This window comes from Schistocerca cancellata, chromosome 5, assembly GCF_023864275.1.
Source record: "Schistocerca cancellata isolate TAMUIC-IGC-003103 chromosome 5, iqSchCanc2.1, whole genome shotgun sequence".
Classification (NCBI taxonomy): Eukaryota; Metazoa; Arthropoda; class Insecta; order Orthoptera; family Acrididae; genus Schistocerca; species Schistocerca cancellata.
The window spans coordinates 219,135,360-219,149,262 of record NC_064630.1 but is presented as its reverse complement, the minus strand read 5'-3'; positions in this window follow the sequence as shown (position 1 = coordinate 219,149,262).

The window sequence follows — 13,903 nt, the reverse complement described above, 5'->3', positions numbered from 1 at the left end:
AACAGGAGTCAGTAAGTAGGGTAGAATCCTCCAAATTTTTGTGTGTACATATTGTTGACAACTTGAGCTGGAAGAAGCATATTAGTGAGCCTCTCAAACAATTAGGTTCAGCTATTTTTGCTCTTCGTATAATTGCTACTTTTAGAAACAGACGTATCAACCTCCTAACATATTTTACGCATTACCACTCAGCAATGTCGTACTCACCTCTTAGCACGAATGTATTGACTGCACAAAAGCGAGCAGTAAGAAAAAATGGGGTGTTCACCCATGGAGGTCATGTGGGGCACCCATTCAAGGAGCTAGACATTTTAATTGTGACGTAAAATTATAATTTTCGCTAAAGAAATTCGCCATAAATAATCCATCACAATTTGAGAACAGTGATGTACATACCTATAACGCTAGAGGGGAAAATGTCCTTTATTATCCACTGTTAAAGCTATAAGTGGCTCAGTGAGGAATTCAATATTCCTCAATCAAATATTTTGATCATTTGCCCAATAACATAAAATGTCTGACAGGTAGCGAAGCGAAGCTTAAATCTAATTTACATTCATTTGTCCTGGACAAATCCTTCCATTTCATTGAGAAATCTCTACTTAAAAACTGGTAGGCGGTAAAAAAAAGAAAAAAAACTTGTTTTTTAAGTGTAGTTGCATCAGCAGGAATAATATGATACTGCATATATGATACTGTGTTCATTAATGTTAACAGTAATCATGTATATATAACTAACTAGATACGATATTTGCACGTATATAATGACAATAATTCCACCTTTATCTAAGAAAATCGGAAATGTAGCGAGAAACTACAAGGGTATGCCGTGTCGTGATCCCCCCTATAGTCATCATATCCTCAGTCCATTCTTCATCTGTAGCAATCGATGTTGAATGTTGTGAAAATAAGCTTCTAAAAAGATGAAATTTTAGTAAAAATATCCCACATCCGCGGAAATCCGATAGTATCAGTTTGGTAGCGTTTACGGTGTAAGACACTCAATTTCTGTCGGCGTACTTACTGGATATGCTAGTTTTCTTCTAGCGTGTCGTCCCCATGTTCTGATGTTCAGACAATTGCTACTCTCTTATTCTAGTGCTCATCATCAGATTCATCTTTTCTCCGCTAACCTCTAATCAAAATTATGCACTAACTAGGCTCCTTATAAGTGTCCCCTATTGCGATCAGAAGTTATGACGTCTGTGAAGCACATTGCCTAACAAAAAAAGTGAAGCACGGTGAAGGAGACGAGGAAACGAAATGAAGTCTCTCTGGTTGAGAGGGTGTATGATGTTACTTCAGTGATTGCAAAACATTGGCGATATGAGTCCACTTATCAATGTTGACGTTGAAACTCCCCTGGCTTGGATACATGCAATGATTCATTTGGAAAGGGTGCCATGCGCTCTTCTCAGGCAAGCTGGCCCGTAAGTGTTGTAGCAGGTCCTTGTTATACTGGATGCTGGCCCTGGCACTCAATCGACGACCAAGCTTGTCCCACACATGTCGAGGACATACGTGGGGATCCTCACCAACAGTCAATCAGTTCACAGAGAAAATTTCCATGTTACAGACGAACATTGTCCTGTTGAAAATGGCGCCAAAATACTGTTGCATGAGAGGCAACACATGAGGATGCCAGGGGTATGTGACGTACCGTTGTGCCGCCAGACTTCCGTCAATAGCTACCAGGCGTTACTTGAAGTCACTGCCGATGGCTCCCCATACCATGACATCAGAAGTTGCGTCGCTGTGCTTTCCAAAACACAGGAATAATTAGGCGTCTCCCCAGGTTGCAGACATACTCTCCAACGACGGTCATCCTTCGTTGTGTAGAGCCACGGTTCATTGCTAAACACAATGCGACGCCATTCATCAGCAAACGAAGCCGTTTGTGGTGCGGTGTTAACGGCAGCCTACGCATGGTAGTGTAATTGCTAGTCAGGCTAGTCTCCGACCAATGGTGTGGAATGACACTGAATGAAGCAGCAAGCCCATTACGTTTTCTCGGATGGCAGATGCAGATATGAAGTGGTCACCCTATGTGTTTGGTACACAATACAGCGATCGTCCATTGTGGTGGGCAGACGTGGTCGACGAGAACCTTGACGAAGAGAATGCCTGCCCACACGTTCCCATGCGGTACAACATCGGGACACTGTCACATCCGAATGCCCCAGAGATCTGGATGCTGCACGATTACTTTGACAAGCCAAATAGAGATCCACAAACAGGCCTCTTTCATACTCCTCCAGGTACTAATAACGCTGTCTCACACGGGTGCCCGTCATCTCCATGTCCTTCATCTACATCTACATTTATACTCCGCAAGCCACCCAACGGTGTGTGGCGGAGGGCACTATACGTGCCACTGTCATTACCTCCCTTTCCTGTTCCAGTCGCGTATGGTTCGCGGGAAGAACGACTGTCTGAAAGCCTCAGTGCGCGCTCTAATCTCTCTAATTTTACATTCGTGATCTCCTCGGGAGGTATAAGTAGGGGGAAGCAATATATTCGATACCTCATCCAGAAACGCACCCTCTCGAAACCTGGCGAGCAAGCTACACCGCAAAACAGAGCGCCTCTCTCGCAGAGTCTGCCACTTGAGTTTGTTAAACATCTCCGTAAAGCTATCACGGTTACCAAATAACCCTGTGACGAAACGCGCCGCTCTTCTTTGGATCTTCTCTATCTCCTCCGTCAACCCGATCTGGTACGGATCCCACACTGATGAGCAATACTCAAGTATAGGTCGAACGAGTGTTTTGTAAGCCACCTCCTTTGTTGATGGACTACATTTTCTAAGGACTCTCCCAATGAATCTCAACCTGGTACCCGCCTTACCAACAATTAATTTTATATGATCATTCCATTTCAAATCGTTCCGCACGCATACTCCCAGATATTTTACAGAAGTAACTGCTATCAGTTTTTGTTCCGCTATCATATAATCATACAATAAAGGATCCTTCTTTCTATGTATTCGCAATACATTACATTTGTCTATGTTAAGAGTCAGTTGCCACTCCCTGCACCAAGTGCCTATCCGCTGCAGATCTTCCTGCATTTCGCTACAATTTGCTAATGCTGCAACTTCTCTGTATACTACAGCATCATCCGCGAAAAGCCGCATGGAACTTCCGACACTATCTACTAGGTCAAAATGGCTCTGAGCACTATGGGACTTAACTGCTACGGTCATCAGTCCCCTAGAACTTAGAACTACTTAAACCTAACTAACCTAAGGACAGCACACAACACCCAGCCATCACGAGGCAGAGAAAATCCCTGACCCCGCCGGGAATCGAACCCGGGAACCCGGGCGTGGGAAGCGAGAACGCTACAGCACGACCACACTAGGTCATTTATATATATTGTGAAAAGCAATGGTCCCATAACACTCCCCTGTGGCACACCAGAGGTTACTTTAACGTCTGTAGACGTCTCTCCATTGATAACAACATGCTGTGTTCTGTTTGCTAAAATCTCTTCAATCCAGCCACACAGCTGGTCTGATATTCCGTAGGCTCTTACTTTGTTTATCAAGCGACAGCGCGGAACTGTATCGAACGCCTTCCGGAAGTCAAGAAAAATAGCATCTACCTGGGAGCCTGTATGTAATATTTTCTGGGTCTCATGAACAAATAAAGCGCGTTGGGTCTCACACGATCGATGTTTCCGAAATCCATGTTGATTCCTACATAGTAGATTCTGGGTTTCCAAAAACACACCATGTTCCAAAGTGTTATCACTTATAAATACAGTCGAAATTTATTGTAAGATGATAATTTACTGGAAATTTCTGCTGCAGATGTCACATGCCTACAGTGAGATTTTAATTGACATTAATACTATTTTTAGGCATCCTGCGTCAACACTGCACCTACCTTAGCCAGACGGACACCAACCCTTATACAACGATTATTTGAAGACGAAGAATAAAATCTTCACAATTATAACTCAACATCTCATGCTGTTCACGCCCCTTATACACCCTACTGGGCGTAATAACAGCACTAAACATGATCGGCCTACCTGTCAAACAGAACTGTCGCTCTAATCATTTACATACCTGCCAGTGGTGTGTGCGTATACGAAGTCACGCTGACAGCCGACCATGTCTTCTGAGTGCTGCACATCTTTTGCCTGGCAGTGTATATCATTACTTTATATAAACATGGTATTTTTGTCTAAACAAATCTTCGTAATACCTTTCATTACAGGAGCGCTGGTCCTGTAAGGTATTGCCAGAGAACTTCTATGAAGTTTGGAAAGTACGAGAAGGGAACTGGTGGAAGTAAAGCTGTGAGAGCAGGTCATTAGCTTGGGTATCTCAGAAGCTGAGCACATGTCGGCAAAAGGCACAGGTCCTGATCCTGCAAGCAATTTTGAAATGTTAGAAAAATATTTTTTTTCTGTTCTGAAATATCCTGATATATTTTTCAATGTTTCTTCCTCGTGTATGATCAGCGAAAGTGGTGACATGCTCTGTGTTCACTAACATGCCCATTTCGTCTTTTCGTTTTCATTGATTCTATTTGGTTCCTGTAGACAATCCATATACTCGCCTGCTCCTTTCTGTATTACCTTTCTGTTCAGAATTCCTTCTTCAGTAGTGTGAGTCATTTACAGTTATACACAGGAGACTACATGCTACCATTTTTCCCATGTTCTATTTGTGTTTCAGATGAGGCAGACACTTGGTAAAGGTTTTTCAATAGTCCTGATAATCATACCTTCAGGGGATATGTTTACACTGACAGTGTCAAATAGTAGTATGAAAAAGAACTAAAAAATCTAACTAGGGGAAGGATTTTACTAACGACACACACACACACACACACACACACACACACACACACACACACACCATGTTCCAAAGTGTTATCACTTATAAATACAGTCGAAATTTATTTTAAGATTATAATTTACTGGAAATTTCTGCTGCAGATCTCACACGCCTACAGTGAGATTTTAATTCACATCAATACTATTTTTAGGCGTCCTGCGTCAACACTGCACCTACCTTAGCCAGACGAACACCAACTCTTATACAACGATTATTTGAAGACGAAGAATAAAATCTTGAAACGGTACAGATTTAAATATGTTTTTATACCATCAGTACCAACTATCTCAAAACATAAGAAAACGTACCTGATTGTTTTACCTCCAACTGCGATACATTCGATAAGAATTCTGTTGCTCGGGATCAAACATTTTCTGGTTCATGATTGTATCTCTTCTACATTCTCTGTTGGCTAAGGTTCGTCGGATTCTAACGGTGAGGAAATATGCGAACTTGTGTTTTCATATGCATTAGCTTGTAATATACTATTGTCGCGTGCACAGATTTTTCATTCATTTTTTTTTGTATTCACGTAGTATAGCTTTGACTTTTTCGCTAATATGTTCTCACTGTAGTCGTTCACTTTCTTTCTTCGGCATATCCCAATGCCACTGCTTCTTTTTGCCAGTTGTTTAACTCACTAAATGTAAAGGAAAAACCGACAGAGCTAAAAAAGTAAAACAAATCAATGAAAGTAAATACAGCTGCCGAAATAAGTTATTTCTGAAAAAGATAAGAGACACTAAATTGACAACGTAGAGATAAAGACATATTTTTTGAGTAGAACTTGAATGGACTATAATAACGCAAATCTTATTTCCAAAATTCGGTGTAGATATTATGTGTGGGATAAAAAGCGAACAATTCTTAGCACACACACATAAAAATTTTACTGTTTAGCAAAGGTAGTTATGTAACGTATCACTGGTAAGCACTATGAAGTTTATGTTTCATGGCGATGCCTCTTACTGACGAGATATCATACCAGATGCTAACTATCATGTGTTGATGGAGCGCGGAAAATTATTTTTAATACTTTTTACATATACGAGGTGCATTCAAGTTCAAAGGCCTCCGATTGTTTTTCTAATTAACTACTCACCCGAAATCGATGAAACTGGCGTTACTTCTCGACGTAATCGCCCTGCAGACGTAACACATTTTTCACAAAGCTGATGCCATGATCCCATGGCAGCGGCGAAGGCTTCTTTAGGAGTCTGTTTTGACCACTGGAAAATCGCTGAGGCAATAGCAGCACCGCTGGTGAATGTACGGCCACGGAGAGTGTCTTTCATTGTTGGAAAAAGCCAAAAGTCACTAGGAGCCAGGTCAGGTGAGTAGGGAGCATGAGGAATCACTTCAAAGTTGTTATCACGAAGAAACTGTTGCGTAACGTTAGCTCGATGTGCGGGTGCGTTGTCTTGGTGAAACAGCACACGCGCAGCCCTTCCCGGACGTTTTTGTTGCAGTGCAGGAAGGAATTTGTTCTTCAAAACATTTTCGTAGGATGCTCCTGCTACCGTAGTGCCCTTTGGAACGCAATGGGTAAGGATTACGCCCTCGCTGCCCCAGAACATGGACACCATCATATTTTCAGCACTGGCGGTTACCCGAAATTTTTTTGGTGGAGGTGATCTATGTGCTTCCATTGAGCTGACTGGCGCTTTGTTTCTGGATTGAAAAATGGCATCCACGTCTCATCCATTGTAACAACCGACGAAAAGAAAGTCCCATTCATGCTGTCGTTGTGCGTCAACATTGCTTGGCAACATGCCACACAGGCATCCATGTGGTCGTCCGTCAGCATTCGTGGCACCCACCTGGATGACTCTTTTCGCATTTTCAGGTCGTCATGCAGGATTGTGTGCACAGAACCCACAGAAATGCCAACTCTGAAGGTGATCTGTTCAACAGTCATTCGGCGATCCCCCAAAACAATTCTCTCCACTTTCTCGATCATGTCGTCAGACTGGCTTGTGCGAGCCCGAAGTTGTTTCGGTTTGTTGTCACACGATGTTCTGCCTTCATTGAACTGTCGCACCCACGAACGCACTTTCGACACATCCATAAATCCATCACCACATGTCTCCTTCAACCGTCGATGAATTTCAATTGGTTTCACACCACGCAAATTCAGAAAACGAATGATTGCATGCTGTTCAAGTAAGGAAAACGTCGCCATTTTAAGTATTTAAAACAGTTCTCATTCTCGCCGCTGGCGATAAAATTCCATCTACCGTACGGTGCTGCCATCTATGGGACGTATTGACAATGAATGCGGCCTCATTTTAAAACAATGCGCATGTTTCTATCTCTTTCCAGTCTGGAGAAAAAAAATCGGAGGCCTTAGAACTTGAATGTACCTCGTATATTAATGTTCGGGAACATTCTTTTTACCATTCCTCATAGAATACAATGGAGTAATACTCCAAACTATTTTAAATGCAGGCCCATGACGAAATTGCACAAACAAAATAATTTTCCATGAAATTTAATTTAGTTGTTTTATTGTTGTTGTTGTTGTGGTCTTCAGTCCTGAGACTGGTTTGATGCAGCTCTCCATGCTACTCTATCCTGTGCAAGCTTCTTCATCTCCCGGTACCTACTGCAACCTACATCCTTCTGTATCTGTTTAGTGTATTCATCTCTTGGTCTCCCTCTATGATTTTTACCCTCCACGCTGCCCTCCAATACCAAATTGGTGATCCCTTGATGCCTCAGAACATGTCCTACCAACCGGTCCCTTCTTCTAGTCAAGTTGTGCCACAAACTCCTCTTCTCCCCAATTCTGTTCAGTACCGCTTCATTAGTTATGTGATCTACCCATCTAATCTTCAGCATTCTTCTGTTGCACCACATTTCGAAAGCTTCTGTTCTCTTATTGTCCAAACTAGTTATCGTCCATGTTTCACTTCCATACATGGCTACGCTCCATACAAATACTTTCAGAAACGACTTCCTCACACTTAATTCTATACTCGATGTTAACAAATTTCTCTTCTTCAGAAACGCTTTCCTTGCCATTACCAGTCTACATTTTATATCCTCTGTACTTCGACCATCATCAGTTATTTTGCTTCCCAAATAGCAAAACTCCCTTACTACTTTAAGTGTCTCATTTCCTAATCCAATTCCCTCATCATCACCCGACTTCATTCGACTAAATTCCATAATCTTCGTTTTGCTTTTGTTGATGTTCATCTTATATCCTCCTTTCAAGACACTGTTCATTCCGTTCAACTGCTCTTCCAAGTCCTTTGCTGTCTCTGACAGAATTACAATGTCATCGGCGAACCTCAAAGTTTTTATTTGTTCTCCATGGATTTTAATACCTACTCCGAATTTTTCTTTTGTTTCCTTCACTGCTTGCTCAATATACAGATTGAATAACATTGGGGACAGGCTACAACCCTGTCTCACTCCCTTCCCAACCACTGCTTCCCTTTCATGCCCCTCGACTCTTATAACTATTATCTGGTTTCTGTACAATTTGTAAATAGCCTTTCGCTCCCTGTATTTACCCCTGCCACCTCTAGTATTTGAAAGAGAGTATTCCAGTTAACATTGTCAAAAGCTTTCTCTAAGTCTACAAAGGCTAGAAACGTAGGTTTGCCTTTCTTTAATCTTTCTTCAAAGATAAGACGTAGGGTCAGTAGTGTCTCACGTGTTCCAATACTTCTATGGAATCCAAACTGATCTTCCCCGAGGTCGGCTTCCACCAGTTTTTCCATTCGTCTGTAAAGAATTCGCATTAGTATTTTGCAGCTGTGACTTATTAAACTGATAATTCGGTAATTTTCACATCTGTCAACACCTGTTTTGTTTGGGATTGGAATTATTATATTCTTCTTGAAGTCTGAGGGTATTTCGCCTGTCTCATACATCTTGCTCACCAGATGGTAGAGTTTTAGCACTGGCTCTCCCAAGGCTGTCAGTAGTTCTAAAGGACTGTTGCCCACTCCCGGGGTCTTGTTTCGACTAAGGTCGTTCAGTGCTCTATCAACTCTTCACGTAGTATGGTATGTCCCATTTCATCTTCATCTACATCCTCTTCCATTTCCATAATATTGTCGTCAAGTACATCGCCCTTGTATAGACCCTCTATATACTCCTTCCATCTTTTTGCTTTCCCTCCTTTGCTTAGAACTGGGTTTCCATCTGAGCTCTTGATATTCATACAAGTGGTTCTCTTTTCTCCAAAGGTCACTTTCATTTTCCTGTAGGCAGTATCTGTCTTACGCCTAATGAGATAAGCCTCTACATCCTTACATTTGTCCTCTAGCCATCCCTGCTTAGCCATTTTGCACTTCCTGTCAATATCATTTTTGAGACGTTTGTCTTTTTGTCTGCTTCATTTACTGCATTTTTATATTTTCTCCTTTCTTCAATTAAATTCAATATTTCTTCTGTTACCCAAGGATTTCTACTAACCCTCGTCTTTTCACCTACTTGATCCTCTGCTGCCTTCACTACTTCATCTCTCAAAGCTACCCAGTCTTCTTCTACTGTATTTCTTTCCCCCATTCCTGTCAATTGTTCCCTCATGCTCTCCCTGAAACTCTGTACTCCCTCTGGTTTAGTTAGTTTATACAGGTCTTACGTCCTTAAATTCCCACCTTTTTGCAGTTTCTTCAGTTTTAATCTACAGTTCATAATCAATAGATTGTGGTCAGAGGCCACATCTGCCGCTGGAAATGTCTTACAATTTAAAACCTGGTTCCTAAATCTCTGTCTTACCATTATATTATCTGTCTGAAACCTGTCATCATCTCCAGGCTTCTTGCATGTATACAACCTTCTCTTATGATTCTATGACTAATTTGTGGTCTGTGCAATATTCTACCAGGCGGCTTCCTCTTTCATTTCTTATCCCCAATCCATATTCACCGAGTACGTTTCCTTCTCTCCCTTTTCCTACTACCGAATTCCAGTCACCCATGACTATTAAATTTTCGTCTCCCTTCACTACCTTAATAATTTCTTTTATTTCATCATACATTTCTTCAATTTCTTTGTCATCTGCAGAGCTAGTTGGCATATAAACTTGTACTACTGTAGTAGGCTTGGGCTTCGTGTCTATCATGGCCACAATAAGGCTTTCACTATGCTGTTTGTAGTAGTTTACCCGCACACCTATTTTTTACTCATTATTAAACCTATTCCTGCATTACCCCTATTTGATTTTGTATTTATAACCCTGTATTCGCCCGACCAAAAGTCTTGTTCCTCCTGCCACCGAACTTCACTAATTCCTACTATATCTGACTTTAACCTATCCATTTACCTTTTAAAATTTTCTAACCTACCTGCTTGAGTAAGGGATCTGACATTCCACGCTCCGATTCGTAGAACGCCTGTTTTCTTTCTCCTGGAAGTTGTTTTAAGAAGGCTGATTCTTAGAGCAACGTAAACGTATTCTAATTTGAACCGGCGGCGAACACAAAGTACTTCTAAATGGCGGGCACAGAGGGCAGCACTCTGCGCTTGCGTGGGAGCCTGTAAGATGGCAGCATGTGCCAGCGTGTTGTCGGTAACAGAACACCCATTGATATCTTGAGGAAATTGTATCCAAAGTGAGGCAAAGTGCTGCTATTCATTAAAAGTACTAAAAACTAAACTCATTAAGGAAAACTAAGCAAACCTTTGCACATAACGTAATTACTTGATGCACAATCGAGAAAGCATGAGTATTAACTGCAATCGCCAAACAATTACTGTTTCATACATCGAGCTAGTGAGGAAGAATGTTAAGGAACTATGTACGCTGCTAACACACCTGTGTTGAACAATAGGCAGTAATTTATTTATTCGGTGTAAAGGAGTAGTTTAAATAGTTTTGTGGTGAGGAACCAGTAGTGTGAGTTTACAGAGTCTATGAGAAAACTACATCGAAAATAGAACCATGGGTCAAACAATATGAAGAGGGCGGATTCTGCCATTACTGTGATGAAAATTAATCCCTATTAATTTCATTACCACTGTTTTTAAACTGTTTTCGATTCTTTTGTGGTCTTTCGAGAATGTACACGCTAAGGTTGTCTACAAAATGCAAGCATCTTCACTACACCTTCAAGAAGTCGAATTTTAACGTTTTCAGTAAATGACACAGTGGCAAAGGCGTACTGGAAATATGCTTAGGTTTTATTATTTGTTACAATATTAGTCATTTGCTGCCATCATCAGATCAGTTATACTTTGGTGTTTAATGCAATGAAATACAATTCAGTCATACATGCTTTGTAAGGACATCTGTAGGCACTTACTAGCTGACACAGTAAGAAATTTCCCTTTTTTTGTCTTATATTGATCTTTTTTATCTAAGTGTATGCCAGCCACGTTGGTCATCTAATCTGAATATTTCGATGTTCTCCTCCTCTTTTGCTCTTTACATTATTAAATTATAGTAAATATTGATGGTCATTGTCCTTCTATGACTACTAGTAACTTGAAATAATGCCATTCTCAAATATCAATATTCGTCTAAATTTCTAGCAAGCGATAATGACGTAATAATTCACTGTAAAATGCATGCTGTGTTTGTGTTCGGACAGTGTGATATATACTCTAGTGTTTCCCACTGTGCTAACAAAAAGTCAGAAACCAGAGATTAATTTTTAAAAATGAAATTTACTTTTATTCTGTCTCTATACGTATTAAATAATAAAATAAAACGGAAACAATATTATCTGACTGTTTCATTGTTTCAGACGAATTCACTCTGACGTGAATAGTGCAGTAATTGCAGTATAGTATTGCTAGGGAACACATAATTTAACTATTATTTCGTTGAAGCTGGATCAGCAGTCAATGACATTAAACATTCAGGCTTATCCTTTACGAACGGTGAAAATCAGAAATCAGTATTTTCTGGCGTAAACTCCTTTTAAATACAATAAAGATCTGTTTTTATTGATGTTAGTCAACAGTACACAATAGGCGTCGAGAAATTTTACTAAGCATTTCGGTTCATTTACTGTGTATCGTAAGCGCCCACGGTGCGAAATTCTAAACAAAAATAAAATAAACGACTCCACGACTACTTTGCCACAGCATTCTGTTACATTTAAGTATCTGCACAAAATGTAGCTCCCACTTCCGGTATTGTCTATGGCTAATATATGATTTCACTAATTATGCAAGGAATCTATGAAAGTTCCGTGATCAGCAAACATCAATTATTTTCTTGTTTTACAAAAAGTGTTTTCAGTTTACTCTGACAAGAGTGAAAGAAAATGGTGAAACTAGTAAGCATTGACCTCTGAGTACATTAGTGCGGCACACACACATTAGCCATTATTCATATTATGTCTCCTTGCTCTCAAACACCGACATGCAAAGAAAAATTTGTACTGTACCCTCACAAGTACCACGTGGTCCCCTAAATATGGTCATGTGGTTCAATACGTCAGCTTTAATGCCTTGTGACTTGCAGTACAGTTTTCTTTACAATTAGTTAAACCTAGTGCAGAAATCTTGTAGTACCTCTGTTTCTTCTATTGTTTCCTCTTCAGCTCACATTATATTCGCTGGTTGTGTCAGTGTGGGTATTTACTGAAATTTGTCCCTGTCCCGAAATGTATATTTATTTTAGAGTGCACCCTTATGTACCCCGCCTGTTTAAATAGTGGTGGTGGTTAGTGGTGGTTAGTGTTTAACGTCCCGTCGACAACGAGGTCATTAGAGACGGAGCGCAAGCTCGGGTTAGGGAAGGATTGGGAAGGAAATCGGCCGTGCCCTTTCAAAGGAACCATCCCGGCATTTGCCTGAAACGAGTTAGGGAAATCACGGAAAACCTAAATCAGGATGGCCGGAGACGGGATTGAACCGTCGTCCTCCGGAATGCGAGTCCAGTGTGCTAACCACTGCGCCACCACGCTCGGTGCCTGTTTAAATAATCTCAGTGATATCTATATATCGTTTTCGCTGAATTTATCTTATCTAGCATAGAAAACACTAGCGCAAACACAACGTTATCACTTCATACCTTGACACACAGTTGTTTACATTCCAACGATTCGTAACTGTTAAGTATAAAACTTATTTCAGTTGTTCAAACAGTAAACGTATTATGGATACAGACATTTTTGTATAAGCAACTATATGTCATGGCAGATGTTATACAGTGTGATGGTTCTAGGATTTACTGGTTAACTCGGTATTATTAAGTCAATTTTTAAATTTACATTGAGAGGGTGAACATTAATAAAACCGACGACCTGCAGGGACGGATTCCTGAATGGAAATGGAGGAAAAAAGATCCTATGAACATGTTCCCGGCAATGCCTCGTTGCCACGGTAGAAGGGGGCTGACGAATGACACTTCCGCTGACCCCGTGCAGTGTGTTCTTGCTGTTTTGCGGGCAGTGTGATTGACGCAATGTACTGTACCCAGCAGAATCGTCCAGTATTCGTGTTGGAAACAAGCTGAGATGGCTTTTCTGTACGGCCATGCAGATAGAAAGGGTCGAGAGGCAGCGCGGATATATCGAAACAAGAACCTTCACAGATAATAAACCACATCACACAACATTTCAAGCCCTTTTTTGGGTATTTGTGTGACTGTGGGTCCTTTTATACACATTGGCCGGCCAACATGGTGTAAGACAAAGTAGTATAATGTGTATCCTGCATGACAATCGCCAATATCCCTGTCACGAGCAACCCCAGGAGACCATTTTGAACGTATGTTGTTATGCGGCCGCGATGCAGCTCTGTACTGTGTTCCGGGACGATCTGTTGTCAATGCACACACACCGTAAATTTCCAGCCACGTGTTCATTGGACATTTTTTCCTCCATTTCCAGTCAGGAATCTGTCCCTGCAATTTGTCGATTTTATTAATATTCAGCGTGTATTTAAGTATAATGTGGCATTACTTTCCATTTATTTTGATGAGTTAACTTCGTTTTTCTAATGTTTATATACACTACTGGCCATTAAAATTGCTACACCACGAATATGACGTGCTACAGACGCGAAATTTAACCGACACGAAGAAGATGTTCTGATATGCAAATGATTAGCTTTTCAGAGCATTCAAAAAAGGTTGGC